The 15,208-nt window shown below is 46.5% G+C and overlaps 1 protein-coding gene across 1 annotated transcript in view; it reads left to right on the forward strand.

The window, feature by feature from the left end:
- LOC142574442 (uncharacterized) overlaps positions 1-15,208 on the forward strand; it is a 131,141-nt gene that overhangs the window by 20,369 nt on the left and 95,564 nt on the right. The gene's annotated exons all lie outside the window — the stretch shown is intronic.

A 15,208-nucleotide genomic window follows, 5' to 3' on the forward strand; every position in this document is an offset into this window, starting at 1 on the left:
TAGGTGCGCTGCGCGACGGGTGGCCGTGCTGGCGGCGGTGGCGGCGGACGACGGAATTGCGGCGTTACAGGGCCCTGGCACGGTCGCGGAGGGGAACCTTGACGGCGTGCGACGGCGGCGTAGGTCATCGCTTCTGGCTGGGGATGCGGTCATTGAGGTTGCACTTCAGGAACTCCCAGCGATCGCTGAACCTCATCTTTCACGATGTCAGCGATCGAAGCTACTTGAGACTGCGACAAAGGCAGGACCTTGCGCAGTTCCTCGCGTACAATGGCCCTGATGGTCTCTTGGAGATCAACAGAGCCCAGCGCTTGGGTGGCACACTGAGGCATGAGCACTTGGCGGTTACATCGCCTAGTGCGCATTTCTAAACTTTTCTCAATCGTCGTAGCCTCTGTCAGGAACTCAGCTACGGTCTTCGGTGGATTTCGGATTTGTCCGGCGAAAAGTTCTTGCTTTACGCCTCGCTTCAAAAAACGTACTTTCTTCTCTTCGGACATTTTCGTGTCGGCGTGCCGGAAAAGACGGGTCATCTCTTCTGTGGAGATGGCAATATTCTCATTGGGTAGTTGGCCTCGGGTTTCCAGAACTTCGGCCCTTTCTTTTCGGACAACGCTCGTGAACATCCTCAGGAAGTTACTGCGGAACAGGTCCCATGTTGCAATGGTGGACTCCCGGATCTCGAACCAAGTCCTCGCGGCATCTTCCAAGGAGAAGTACACATGACCTAGTTTATCCTCAGATGTCCAGTTGTTAAAGGTCGAGATCATTTCGAAGGTTTCAAGCCAGGTTTCCGGGTCCTCCGACGTAGCGCCACGGAAGGTAGGGGGCTCTCTGTGTTGTTAAAGTACGACGGGTGACACTGGGGCTGCCATTGTGGTTGTCTTGGCCACAATATTTTTGGTCTTCTCAGGTAGAAGTTCGTGCTCCGGGGGCAGCTGTTGTAGACGACGCCTTGATCGATGGTCCGGGACTACGTTGGTACTCCCTTTGCGGTCCGGGCTTAATTGTCTCACGGCTTGTCAGGGGCGTCCGGTACATGGACGAAAAACACCTCCACCAGATGTCATGTGGTAGTGACGTTAAAGAACACAGTAGCAATACTGTGAAAGACAAAACTACCTTTTATGGGGCGAACTTGTGCCCACAAAGACAGGCTACACTTAAAGCACAACGATAGCGGTGAACAGAGTCAGCGATCGTCGAAAATCTGATCAGCGGGTCAAGCGCGTCGGCTTTTATAGATCAGTCGTCGAATGTTCCAGAGTAACCGCTGGGACTCGCGTGCCTTCCACAATGTTCTACACTATTCCCGTCGAGCATACATGCAATCAGATTACACAAGTTGCGGGGAAAGACAGCGGATGGAACCATCGATAACATCCTAGCAACTTCTTTTACATGCAGGCGCGTCCAGCGCTGTGCGATAACATTTGTTAGGTGGTGAGAAGTGGTCGCCCGATAAAGAAGTACACGTGTCAATACCTTAGGTGCGGAATGAAAGTTAATTTTTTATCCAGAACAATGCCCAAAATGTTGTGTTCTGTGTTTACAGGTATGCCCTATACTGGGATCTGCAGATAGTCCTTTCTTCCATGTGAATAAAACACATGAGCTTTTATTGGGATTTACTTCAAAGCCATTTTCTCTGGCCCGTTTACGCACTTTCCTCAGTGCAGTTTGGATGTGTCGTTCACAGATGTTTAGGTTACATGAATTGAAACCAATCTGTACATAATCTACATATAGAGAATAGAACACGCCGTGCGGCATTGCTGAACGCAAGGAGTTGATTTTTATGATGAAAAGCGTACTGCTGGGTACGCCTCCCTGCGGCATGCCAGTTTCCTGTGTATATGGTCTGGACAGAGCATTCCCAACTCTAACGCGGAACAAGCGATTCGATGAGTAGCTTTCGAATATGTTAAACCTATTCCCGCGAGTACCAATTTCGTAAAGATCTCGTAATATTCCAAACTGCCACATTGTATAATATGCTCTTTCCATGTCGAGGAAGACAGACAGAAAAAACTGTGTGCATAAAAGCGTCGCGAAGATTTGCTGCTGTGTGAACAAGACTGTCTGTTGTAGAACGGCCTTCTCTAAAGCCGCACTGATAAGGATCTTCAAAATGATATAAAAAACTGCTGTTTATCATTTTTTCATGAAGTTTGCAAAGAGAACTTGTTAAAGCAATGGGAGGGTAACTTTCCACTGAGGATGTATCTTTACCTTGTTTTAGAATGGGTACTACGATGGCTTCTCTCCATACCTTTGGAAGGAACTCCGTTGCCCAAATAGTGTCAAAGAGGGACAGCACGGCCAATTGAGCGTCAGAGTCAAGATGCTTTATCATCTCATACATAATATGGTCGGCTCTAGGAGCAGAGCTTTGGCAATTATTTAATGATACTCTGAATTCCGTAACACTGAATGGACGGTGGTAAGGTTCGTTTTCAGCACACTTTCTATTTAACGGCTTGCTTTCTGCTGATTGCTTTAGTTTATGGAAAGACTCCGAATAATCTTCGGAGCTGGACACGTGCTCGAAATGGCTGTCCAAGGGCGTTAGCCTGGTCTTCAAGGTTATTTCCTTGGACATCGACGAAAGGCAGGAGGTAAGGTTGCTGGCCTACTAATTTTTTCAACCGATTTCATACTTTTCCGTCTTGTTTGTAGGAGTTAATGCCGGATACGTATTGCTCCCAGCTTTCCCTTTTAGCAGTGCGCCGTGTTTGTCTTCCTTGGGACTTTATGTGTTTGAAGTTAATAAGGTTCGCAATTGTTGGAGACTGGCGCAGCCTGTGCCAAAGCTTATTTTTTTTTTTTGCGCATTCTTGCATTCCTCGATCCACCAGGGCACTCGCCTTTTCTTCAGAGCCCCATTCGTTTGTGGGATGCGCTTCTATGTGGCGTCAATCATAAAAGGGGTAAAATGAGCAACGGGATCGTTTATATTGAAATCGCTAAGAACGTTTCGAAGCATATATGTCGTCGTCTTAAATTTTTCCCAGTCTGCAGACGCATCTTCCATCGAGGGCCATGTGGGGAAGGATCATATTAATTTCTAGATTCGAGGCCCACAGGAAAATCGTTACTGCCATAAGGGTTCTGAATATTATTCCCTTCTAAACAGGGTACTAAGGGCGGATATACTACGCTTAAGTCTATGGAACTCTATGTGTTATTTGCAAGGCTGTAAAATGTTGGTTGTTTGCTATTTAGCACGCAAGTGCCTGAAGAAAACAGGATTTGTTCTATTATTCGGCCTCTTGCATCGCATCGTGGATCCCCCCAAAAAATATTATCTGGCAGGGCATCTATTAATCGCTCAAGTTCCGTTCTATGGAGCCGAACCTTAGGAGGCATGTAGAGAGAATAAATGCTAATTTGTTTTCCTAATGGTAAGGTCTGAACCGCAACTGCCTCAAGAGATGTTTGACGTACTAGAGCATGGCAGGCAATGGACTTATCACCTATTATTGCTACACCGCAGGACGACGTGTTGTCATCATTACGGTTCTTGCGGAAAATTGCGAATTGCGACAGAAAGACTGACTGTGTTGGTTTTAGGTATGTCTCTTGTACACACAGCACCTTCGGATTATATTTATGTAAGAGTTCTTTGACGTCGTCGATGTTGTGGAAGAGACATGTAACATTCCAATTTAGCACTGGTGTATCCGTGTTCTTATTAATATGTGCTGCATGTTTAAGAGAGAGAAACTACTTTAGCCCATCGGGCCCTTTCCAGGCCCCATGATGCGGGTTTTGCCCTTTTTGGCGTGCTACTGAGAACTGCGCCGATCCTTCGGTGTCTGGCCGATGCACTTTGCGATGTATCCATCGCCTCCGTCGAGGCGTTGGATTTCTCTGCGCGTGCAGAGGCCCTTGAAGCACTAGAGACCGCAGACCATGAGGGCTGCTGGCCCTTGCTGGGCGGCGGAACAGCACTAGCTGGTCCTGCAGTGGGGGCGAGTGGCGATGCCGCCGGTCCACACTACACTAGTGTAGTGGACCTAACGGCCGCCGAGTACCGTTGTGGCCGTGCCCCCAACCGTGCCACTTCGGGAAATGTTGGTCGCCGTGCAATAGAGAGACGCTTCCGTGCTTCTTTGGATGAAATGCATCTTTTTTTTTACTTTAAGGGTTATGATATCTTTTCCCTTCTTCCATGAAGGACAGGAGCGAAAATGTGCGGGGTCTTCGGCGTCACAGTTTGCACAGTGGAGTGGGTCGTTCCAGTTGTCCGCAGGGTGGTCATGGGACGCGCACTTTGCACAGGTGGTACGGTCACGGCAGCTCTGAGAGCCGTGACCGGATCTTTGACACTTGCAACATCGTCATGGATTTGTCACGTATGGTCTCACATTAATTTTCATAGAGCCTGTGTCGATGCTTTCGGGAAGTATGCTGGTACAATAGGTAAGGATCAGGTGTTTTGCATGTATTTCCTTGTCTCGACGGATCTTGATTCGCTGCACATTTGTGGCATGATGTGCCTTGCAGCCCTCAAGGAGGTCTGCTTCAGTCAATTCTAGCAGGTCCTGTTCTGAAACTACACCTCTTGTGCTATTGAGGGAACGGTAGAGAGTTCTTCAAGGAGAAGGTCGCCACTGGCCAATTTCATAATTTTGTACCCAGGGCCCAGAGTGTCAGTCAGGCACTTTGCAACAACAAACGCGTAAATTGTTCATACAGTCCTCTGGTTCGTTTCGGTATGGATGACGTAGAAATGTGGGAAGATGTTTTTGCTGTTGGCGAAAAAAATTAAGGATTCATCGGTGCGCCCTCTTTTCAAAAGAGGGCGATCAGGTAGCCTTGGGAATGAGCTCGAACCCATATAAATACTCAAATTTTGGCAGCTGTGCCAGCCACCCACCATTAAGGCCAAAAGGGGGACGTGACAAGATTCTATATGAATGCAGCCTGCCAGCGCCAGCAGTACACAGCCACTACAACCTAATGTATATACCCAAGATTGGATACACTACACATGGTTAGCCCTTGCCGTAAGGAAATTCGGATGTGAGAAGAAGTGAAAAGAAGACAGGAAAGATTAAAAGGATATAGAGAAAAGCGAAGATTGGAGAGGAAGACAGGGAAAGGCGACTGCCGATTTCCCCCTGGTGGGTCAGTCTGGAGGTGCCGTCAATGTGAAGCCGAGGCCGAAGAGGTGCGTTGCCTCCGCCGGGGAGCCTTAAAGGTCCAAGCACCAAATATCCGTTCAACCCCCAGGATCCCCCTTTCCCGAGACACAGCTACGACGCCGCTCACGGCTACACGCGGGAAGGCCCTACCCTCGTGTGCTCAGGTACGTGGTGTCGCAACACACCAAGCGCCTGCTGACGCGGACACCCATGTGGGGGCTCCACAAAATATCGTGAACACTGGTTTGTTTCGATGCCGCGTACAAATCACGGCTTCCAAATGTTGTCCTACACTATACCAAGTACACACTATAAATTTAACCTGACCGAGTTGAAATTGTGCGTGCTCTCAAAAATAGCAATGCACAATCTGCTTCATTAATCCTTTTCTTGAATTTGAGTTTTTCTTTATTAATTTAATGCGCATGTCAAAACGCCTCGACAACAATTTCAGTTACTCGCACATCTTTCGTCACACATTCACCTGCAACAGCTCTGCGCTTCCACGTGCCATTTCTCTGTGGAACGATTTGCCCGGTACTACCGCTTCCTTAACAAACCATGATTCCTTCCACAACCAAGTCAGCAGTCATCTTTCAAGAACACCCTTTTAATCTGTTCACCGACCTATTGCTTTTCATTGTTATTTCTCAGTTGCATTCTGGTTTGTACTACGCATCAGTTACAGTTTGAAAGTATGCTTTATATCTTGTGCTTGAATTCTTTGTATTGGAAATGTATAAGTACCACCTGCAACATAATATGTTTAATAGCTCTTATAGTACTCTTTCCGTTAATACCCCCTCCCCTTACGTCATGCTCCTACGGGGGCCTGTAAGGTCTTTTGTAAATAAATAAAATAAAAATAAATAGAAGCTTCTGTGAAATTTTGTGGGATGTTCGATGATCGTGAACGATGATCCTCTGCTATGTATATCTATACAACATGCTGTAATCCCAGTTCGCTGAGTTTATTTCTGATAGGTGCGGAAATCGCCTGCTGTCTGTACGGCGTGGTTTTATGAAAGGGTGTGACAAGACAAGCTACCTTAATGCAGCTTTATATCCCGTCCTCCTCATCACAGCATGTACTCCTTACCTGTCTCGAGAAATAAACTGGTATACTTCTTGAACACGTACAATATATCAGTTTGGTCCCCTTAAGATACTTCAATATGTATAATTTACCGATGCAAGGTATTGTTTCATAAACCTACACGTAAAAAAATGAATTCTGGAGTTTTACGGGTACAGACCCCCTATGAGTACGCTGTTTTAACCCGTAATCATATAAGTTTGACCAACTGGCGTTCTTTAACATGAATGAGCAGTATTTTACATTTCGAACCCATTCAAATGTGGCAGCCGCGGCCTGGATCTGATCCCGTGCCACAGGTCTTAGGGGGATAACGCCAAAGTCACTACGCCACCACGGCGCGTATTGCTGAGCTGCTGAATTTTGTACCTGAATTTATTGAAATTAAGTGATTTCAAAGACTCCACAAAGATATTGATGGTTTAGAATTGAAATCTACCTGCTACAGCCGGTGGATTTCCTCATTTTCTTTTATATGCAACAAACGAAATCAAGTTCGCTGCAGGACTTGTCAATAAAAGAATTAGAAATTTCCTGTTCCCAAGCTTTTTACATAAATGTGCATGACGCAAGGCACCCTTACTAATGAAGCCGAAATTAAGAGGAAGCTTTAGCTCGGGTGCCCCTTTCTAAATACATGTTAAGGGATATTACTTTTTTCTCGGCAACCACTGCACCAAACTTGACCAGGTTTGTTGCATTTAAAAGAAAAACTTAAAATCTAGTGACTGTTTCCTTCGCGTTTTCGATGTAGGTTTTGGATTTTTTATTTTAAAAAATGGCAAAAATCACAAATTTTTAGGAAATGAAGCTATCAAGTTTACAACTCTGTAACTCAGCAATGAAAAATGATATCACAATTCTGTGAACCGCATCTAATAGTTCATCTAAATAGGATAAAATTGATATGTCACACATGAATCTCAAAAATCTAGTAATGCGAAAATACATATTTGAAACAGAACGGCGCGGTTTTCGCGGGGACAGCAGGGAGAACGACACGGGCGAGCGCTGACTTGCAAATGAAGTTTATTGCTTGGAACGAAGAATATATAACAGCTCCAACCAACAGGAGAAACCCAAAAACATACATATATTCACAGTCAATCATACATGCCGCACTATTCTATGGGAGACATAGAATATAAAAGATAGCTAACAGAGCAAGTGTCAAAGTAGTTTTCTGGGCACCGGATAAGCTTGGAAAGATTTGCAAAATGGTTAATACTGATTTCGTTCCAAGAGAGTGCAACATCAAACATGAAAATCAATTCGTCTCTTGTAAAGAGGGAGTTGTCTACGCCATTCCGTTGTCATGTGGCAGACTTTATGTCGGTCAAACGGGGAGATGCCTTAATGAACGCCTGAAGGAGCACAACAACAATGTGCATAATACTGTAAAAGGGCATCTTGGCATCCACTGTAGAGACGGCGACAGCAAGGCTGGCCACCCCCATTTCACTCGAACACAAGTTTTAAGTAAACATAGTAATCAACCAACGCGTGAAATAATCGCAGCAGCGCACATCACCTGGTCAAACGACGCATGCGTCAGCAGCCCCTCCTTATCGATTACGTCCAAAGAACTGGAATTTTTAGCGGGGGGATATGATGATTACACTTACCTCCGTTGTTCAGGGCGGCATGTATGATTGACTGTGAATATATGTATGTTTTTGGGTTTCTCCTGTTGGTTGGAGCTGTTGTATACTCTTCGTTCCAAGCAATAAACTTCAGTAGCAAGTCAGCGCTCGCCCGTGTCGTTCTCCCTGCTGTCCCCGTGAAAACCGCGCTGTTTCGAATATGGCTTACCAACTCGCCCAAACGTCCGTTTTAGCGAAAATACAGCTTTTGCAGACCCCTCGTGCATAAAGTAACAAATTCACACAACGTAACAAATTCACATAAAATATACATTTACATAAGGATTTGTTCGCTTTGAACGGTCCAATGGATGCCGTTTACAGAAGCGCGATATCTGTTCTTGATGCAGAGCTATTAGTTTGTAAGCTTCATGCTTCTACTTTTTTTCAATCTTTCAAATTTCTGAATATATTTCTTTAATTCAGGCCCTCAATCCACATTCCCATTCGAACAGAAACTAGCTTTTAGATTTCTCTCTCAAATGCAATACATTTCATTAATATCGGTCCAGGGATTATCTTACGAAAACGTTTTTGCGTTTTACATGTATTTCACTAGGCCGCGTCGGAATTGGGCCCGAGCTACAGCTGCCTCTTAAGGTCATTGTTATTGAAACGAACCTTTCTGCGCGTTGATTCTAAGCGTAGGAGGTATCGTATATTTAATGTGATTGCCACGTTGGAGTTTTTAGTGGATAATCAAGCACAAAGGGGCAGGGAGCGCTGATGACCATTATCCGCGTTATCATCACTATTTCCCTCATTAAGGCCCACGCAACGAGCGTTGGCGCGAAAAATAGTAGGCCTGGGGTTGAGGGAGAGTCAAAGTGAATAGATCATTTACTTGTTGAGAGTAAGATGAAGACAAGTTGTGCACATCATATATTGTGCGGAGTCAATAACTGGTGGTATTTTCAGCGCACAGAATGAATATCAGTGCGAGATAAACGCAGTAGGCAAGATATTTGGTAGGGTGACATCAGAGTATATGCAGTCATAGGCTGTCGTGTGACCTGGCCAATTGGAAATTGTAAGGAGGGGTCTTAATCCTACGATGACGGCAGTTTACCGGGCAGTGACGTGGCTAACGCCTTCGCTCGAGCATTCTCGCGGGCTTTGCGAAAATCATGCCCGAGCCGCTGTGTCGAGAGCTCGTTAAAGTTCTTCAAACTTGTGCAACTCATAAAGTGCGGTAATTTCGGTATTTGTAACTCAGGATCTCGAGTCGAATTCTTTATAGAATTGCTACGCCTGAAATTTTCGTTAGAAAAATTCCAGCAGAAGCTATCTCACGGTCACTGTCAGAGTATTGCAATAGACATCCAAGCAATGTATAGAAACACTGTATTGCTAAAGAAACCTGTATTTGGAGTCTCTAGTGATTATTCTGGGACTTACATTGCCTTCGGCTACATGCAACATGCCCTTTCGCCGGAATTAGCCCATTTTACTATGGCTATCTCTCGCCGGGATCGGCCGGGATGAAGATTGCATGGCGGGCACAGTATGACGATGATGCAGTAACGACGATGGAATCACTTCAGTACAATGACATCGATAGAACAACATACGCGGCCTAATGATGACATCGTAACGTCAATTAGACAACGTTTTCGAAGTTGTTACGATGGCATAATGATGGGAGCGTCGCGACGGTGGGTGAGGACGACGGGATGACGACAATGGTGACGCCGATTGTACTACGGCGACGGTACGACGAGAATCGGAGGACGAAGCTAAAATGCCGATGATGGAAGGACCGTTTCCGCACCAGCAAGCTAGTATGACAACGACGGCACAATGACTACCTAATGATGACAGCATCATTACGCTTCAATAACCGAGAAGGGACGTCAATTGTCGACGAAGGCGCAGGGACGACAATGGGATGCCCTTTCTGAATTGATGTTAATACGGTGGCGTGAGAACGATGGCATGATGACAATAAGATGACGATGACTGACGAAGGCAAGAGTCGGACGAAGTTGGAATGACGACAATGGAACAACCATGACGGCATCACGACCGTCAGCGCACACCTGCGGGCGGAAGCAAATAGACAACATAGGTCACTGGCTCAGTGTACGAAGCTAGATAAACAGATAGATGGAGTCAAAGTGGTTGAAGTAAGTAAAGAATAGTATTCACAATAGACTTTGCCAGCCAATGGTCATGTATGACGCACCGTTTTCGAAAGCGGCTAGGCAGTGGCGAACAACACTTTCAAACAAAAAGCTTGGCGAGTTCGGCTCCCGTGCTGCTACACTTCCACTAATGCAAGTTTGGGTCCAGATCTCCAGCTTTGAATTCTGTAGATTTCTAGTTAATACATATTTGTCTTGGACTTCTCACATAACACAAACATTTATTCCAATGCAGCACTTTTCGCTTATAGCTTATGTCGGCAGCTAGATCAAATGAAGGCGCGCAAGAGGTATCCTCATGCCAGGCATGTGTTTTTCTTTCACTGTGTCCTCCATAGATCCTACGCTGTCGAAAGTGACAATGATCCTTTTTGGCGCGTACCAGCCACGTCGCAATCCACAAAATATTGGCTGTACCATTTTCTTTTTCTGCGCGAAAGTCACACCCAAAATGACGGCGATGGCGCCAAAGCTGCTCGCTAGCCATTCCTCCTCAAGAAGGCCTTACCACAGGATTTTTTTTTTTTTGCCTCGTTCTCTCACGTCAGCGGAAATGAAGGTTTCGCGCGTTCGCGAGGTGTAGCTTGCCAAGTCGCAGTGGACACCTCTCGGATGTGCGTCGTCTTCAGCGAGCATTTCAATTGCAAACCGTCTAGCGAATAACGGCATCCCAGCCTGCTGACTCTGAAAGAAACGGACCAGCTGTCCTTTCGCGAGGAGGAGGCCGAGAGCGCCGTGCCGAGACGATGTCTTACCGCACGCTTTCTTTTTAAGCCATCCGCTTAGAGCGCCTTTTCCTGGCAGGGCCTGCGCATTCCAAATGCTGCGCCGTTCAGTTCCTGCTCGCTTGTTGTTAGGCACGCACGTGAGTGCACTTGTCCGGCGGGCCTACCCTGGCCGCATTAGATGTGCATGCAGGATACGTGCACGGCCGTAGCTCGCAATCCGGCGTGCCTTTACTATTGCGGCTCACTCGGCACGCTTTGTGTCGCTGATGAAGTCAGCAGCCCGAGAAATGAGGCTAGCTGGAAAGGCGTCGCAATAAATGCTTGTAGGGCGATGCTCGGTGAAAAAAAAACCACCATAAGTGCCCTCGCGCGGGTCGTACCAACAGTTCTGCTTATTGTATCATGCGTAAGAGACTACACCTTTTCTTTTATACTGAAATGCTCGCTGTTACACTTGATGCCATAGTATTAAATCCATTTTATGCGAAGCCCGCGGCGTTCCTATTTGTGGGTGGAAAAGGGCCAGGCACCTACGCTGCATCCTAGACCTGATAGTATCATCGAAATAATAATTTGAGTACAAGTGCGGCAAATCGACGCAAAGAACTGTTAATTTCACTTACATTGTGAAACCTCTCCATGTTTTGTATCGTGAGTATTTAGCACTGGCCCTTTATACTGCCCTCGGGATGGTCACCGCGGCCTGCTTTATTATTTTTATTTTCAAATACTGTTGGCCGTCTTGGCCGTAACAGGGTGGGTACAGCAAGTTTGCACATAGCGTAAAAAATGTAAACACCTTACAAACGTAAATAGTACATGAAGCAATTAATGTTGGAAATACAATGCAAAACAAATAACCAAATACAAATGCAATATTTTAGCTAAGAAATACATGTTAGTAACATTGTGACAGTGATATTGGAAGCAGCATAAAAGAAACACTATTGTATGTATTTCTTGAATAGTGTAACAACGTTTGCACGACACTACTAAGATTCAATTTCATAAAAGGTCTTTAACGCGTTCCTCAAAGATTTTAATGCTACTCGACCGCAAGACAGACGCCGGAACCTGTTCCATTCCTTAACCGTTCGCGGAAAAAAATGAATACGCGTACATGTCCAGATATGCTTTAGGAATTGAGAACATGCAATGATTGCTTGACCTGACCTTTCTAGACTGCCTGGGAGCAAGATAGCGTGTGGTTTCAATATTGAAGTGGCCCTTTGATAACAAAAAAAGAAATTTAAGTCTAGCCAACTTCCGCCGTTGAGCTTGTGGAGGCAAATCAAGCAACCGAAGCATTTCGGAAACAGAGTCAGTACGATAATACCGGGAAAGAATGAACCTTGCCGATTTTCTCTGTATCTTCTCAATGTGGTTTATTAATCCTGATTGAAATGGATCCCAAATGACATTGGCATACTCTAACGTCGGTCTAATGTAAGTTAAATATGCAAGTAGTTTGACGGGTGTGGTTGCTAGCTTTAATTTTCGGCAAAGGAACCATAACTTTTTTTTCTGCACACCACTTGCACACAACTAAAGTTGCGCACCTTCTCTCACACACCACTAAACTTGATTGACTGATTGAAGCTTTTCAGGTTTTACTACATCTATAGCAGTCTAGAATTTTGCCTATCTAGTTCATATGCCCTATCTGCATCAGAACATGTCTCCATACTTTGCACGCCAGCAAGGACCCTGGCTCCAACTCTTCCTGTTTTTTCGCACCAATACTCTAAACATATCTTTCTTATCTCGGCCGATGACCAGTTAACGCTTCCGTCAGCTTTGAGCGCCAGCGCTTCTGGCAGCTATTCCCTACCATCTTGACAAAGTGAATATATTGGCAATCCATTTGTGATGTGTGGTGCGCGACATGGTGCGGTGATCGGGACGGTCAGGAGCAGACGACACTGAGTGCACGCGCGCCGAGGTGGAAGAAGGAAAACAACGACGCCGAAGAGCGTCCGGCACGAGAACGCGCGGCGCATGAAAGACAACAAAAAGAAGAAAAGCAACCAATTAGAAAAGACCACGGGGCGTCGGCCAGCCAATCCGAGAATGCCTAATCGGCCAGACAGAAGAAAAAGCGTGGTGAGCTGGCAGAAGAGGGGACACGCAAGGAGACGCAGAGGAGACGCAGGGGAGACGCCTGGAGAGTCCCAGGAAGCGACGGCAGGAGGAGGTCAACCACCGGAGCGGGCGTTGAAGACGGGCCGTCGGGTTCCGGACCCGAGCCCACCAGGACTTCACCCGACCGGGGCCTCCTGCCAACCTGTTCCTGTGCGTCGCCCGTCTACCCGAGCGTGCCGTCAGCTCCTCAACGCCGGTGAGCTTCTGCGCCAGTGGGCAGGACGAGAACAATCGGGCTACGGGCCCGAGTTCTACGCCAGCTGCCCGGCCAGAACGCCACCCCCGTCTGTCGTGCCGCCTGCTGCCCGAGGCCGGCGTTCCAGCTTCTGTGCCCGTGGGCAGGGCAAGAGCAGTCGGGCTGCGGGCCCGAGCTCTACATCCAGCTGCCCGGCCAGAACGCCGCCGCCGTTTACTTCTGCCACCAAGCCGCCTGCTTTACCTCGCCTAGCCAGAGCTGGCGCGCTCCGGTCGCCCGGTCGGTCAACGTACACCGCGACCTCTGGTGAGACCGGCGCCCCTCCTTTCGCCAGCTTCTCGCCGCGTCGCCGCGTCGAGACTGTTTCGCGTCCCCGCCCTCGTGGCAAGCCCGGACTCGCGCACACATTAACCTCATGCAAGCCCTATGTGTGTTCTTTGCCGCAATGTCTTCTTGAGTGTTTGTTTTAGGCATGCTTTCCATTTCCTTCTATTTGCTTTATGCCTCTCTTTAGTTTGATTAAAAGTCTTTGTGTGTGTGTTCAAACCAACGGCTTTGTCCTCAATTGGGTTCTCGGAGGCTCCGCCTAAGAGAACTAACCGAACCATTGAGTACACGAACCTTTGCCCCATATTAGAGGCATCACACCATTCCAATGGGCTGACTAATTTCCAATCCAAAGTGTTGTCAAAATAACAACTTTGCCGCCATGCTGGCATGTTGGGTTCGCACTAAAGTCTCAAAGCGAACATATACCATTACCAAAAACAGCATGATTGCAGCGTTTTCTTGAACGCGCGCAGTGATGTTTCGCGGCTGCGAGAGAGAGACCTTTATTATGGCAGAAAACCTGAGAGGATGACTTGCATCAACCTTTTGAACTGCTACTCAGCATTGGGGAAGGCAAATAGCAGTAAAATGATTAGATAGATAGATAGATAGATAGATAGATGGATAGATAGATAGATAGATAGATAGATAGATAGATAGATAGATAGATAGATAGATAGATAGATAGATAGATAGATAGATAGATAGATAGATAGATAGATAGATAGATAGATAGATAGATAGGCGTTGGCATAGAGTTTCTCACTACATTACCTAGAGGGAAATCTGGCGCGGCTACGCTGTGGTATGCATGGGAAAGCCGGTATATTGTGACTTCGGATTGGCATCGTTCTCGGAGAGACAGGACACCTTGCAGACGCGCTTGGCAAGCACCGTTCCGTCTGTCACAATGATTCATTTTCTACGAAAACAACACGTGAAAAACTGTTTTGGCTTTATTATTACGCAAAGACATGTTTTGTTTAACTATGAGAACTTGTTATTGCGTGTACGATTATATGTTACGTAAGAAGTACCAGCGGGCCGCTAAAGTTGGAGGACAGTCGACAATATTCGCGCTCGCTTTGAAACAGTTTGTAGTCTGTTCTTGCTTTTCTTCACTTGGTCATGCACTGTAGCTGAGTAAAGATGTATTATGCGTGAATGGAAACATTTTATGAAGATTTTACTTTGAAAACGCGTTATTTGTGTAGCCATATCCACGTTTTAGACGAAGCCTCTTACAACACCAGCCAACGCGAGCCTCGCAGACACATATACCGTCATTCCCATGACGGCACGGTGCCCCCTTAAGAAACTCCCATAGACGGTGGCGCCAGATTTCCCTCTAGGTGTTATAGTGAGAAACTCTATGGGCGTTGGTGATTGGGACGAAAAGGTTTGGTGAATGAATGTGAACAGTAATTACACTCTTTAAATTTTCAAATCCGGATCACTCTACGCGGCGGGGGGAGAGGCTTACTACTTGTAGTGATAGTGTTCAGCTGGCCTAGTCGCTGCATGATGCACAGCCAGAAAAAAAAAAACATTTAGCGACGGGATTTTGTGTTGCCAGTCCACAAGGTAACAATGAGAGACACCGTTCTGGATGACGCCAGATGAATTTTGAGCCCTTGGAAACTTTTAAACAGCACCCAAATACTACTACACACGCGCTTTTGCCACCTAATCTGATCAAAGAGCGGCCGATATGGCCGGAAATCAAACCTTAAACCTTGTGCTCGGCAACACAATACCATAACCACTAATCAGAGTAGC

This window comes from Dermacentor variabilis, chromosome 3, assembly GCF_050947875.1.
Source record: "Dermacentor variabilis isolate Ectoservices chromosome 3, ASM5094787v1, whole genome shotgun sequence".
In the NCBI taxonomy this organism is placed as follows: Eukaryota; Metazoa; Arthropoda; class Arachnida; order Ixodida; family Ixodidae; genus Dermacentor; species Dermacentor variabilis.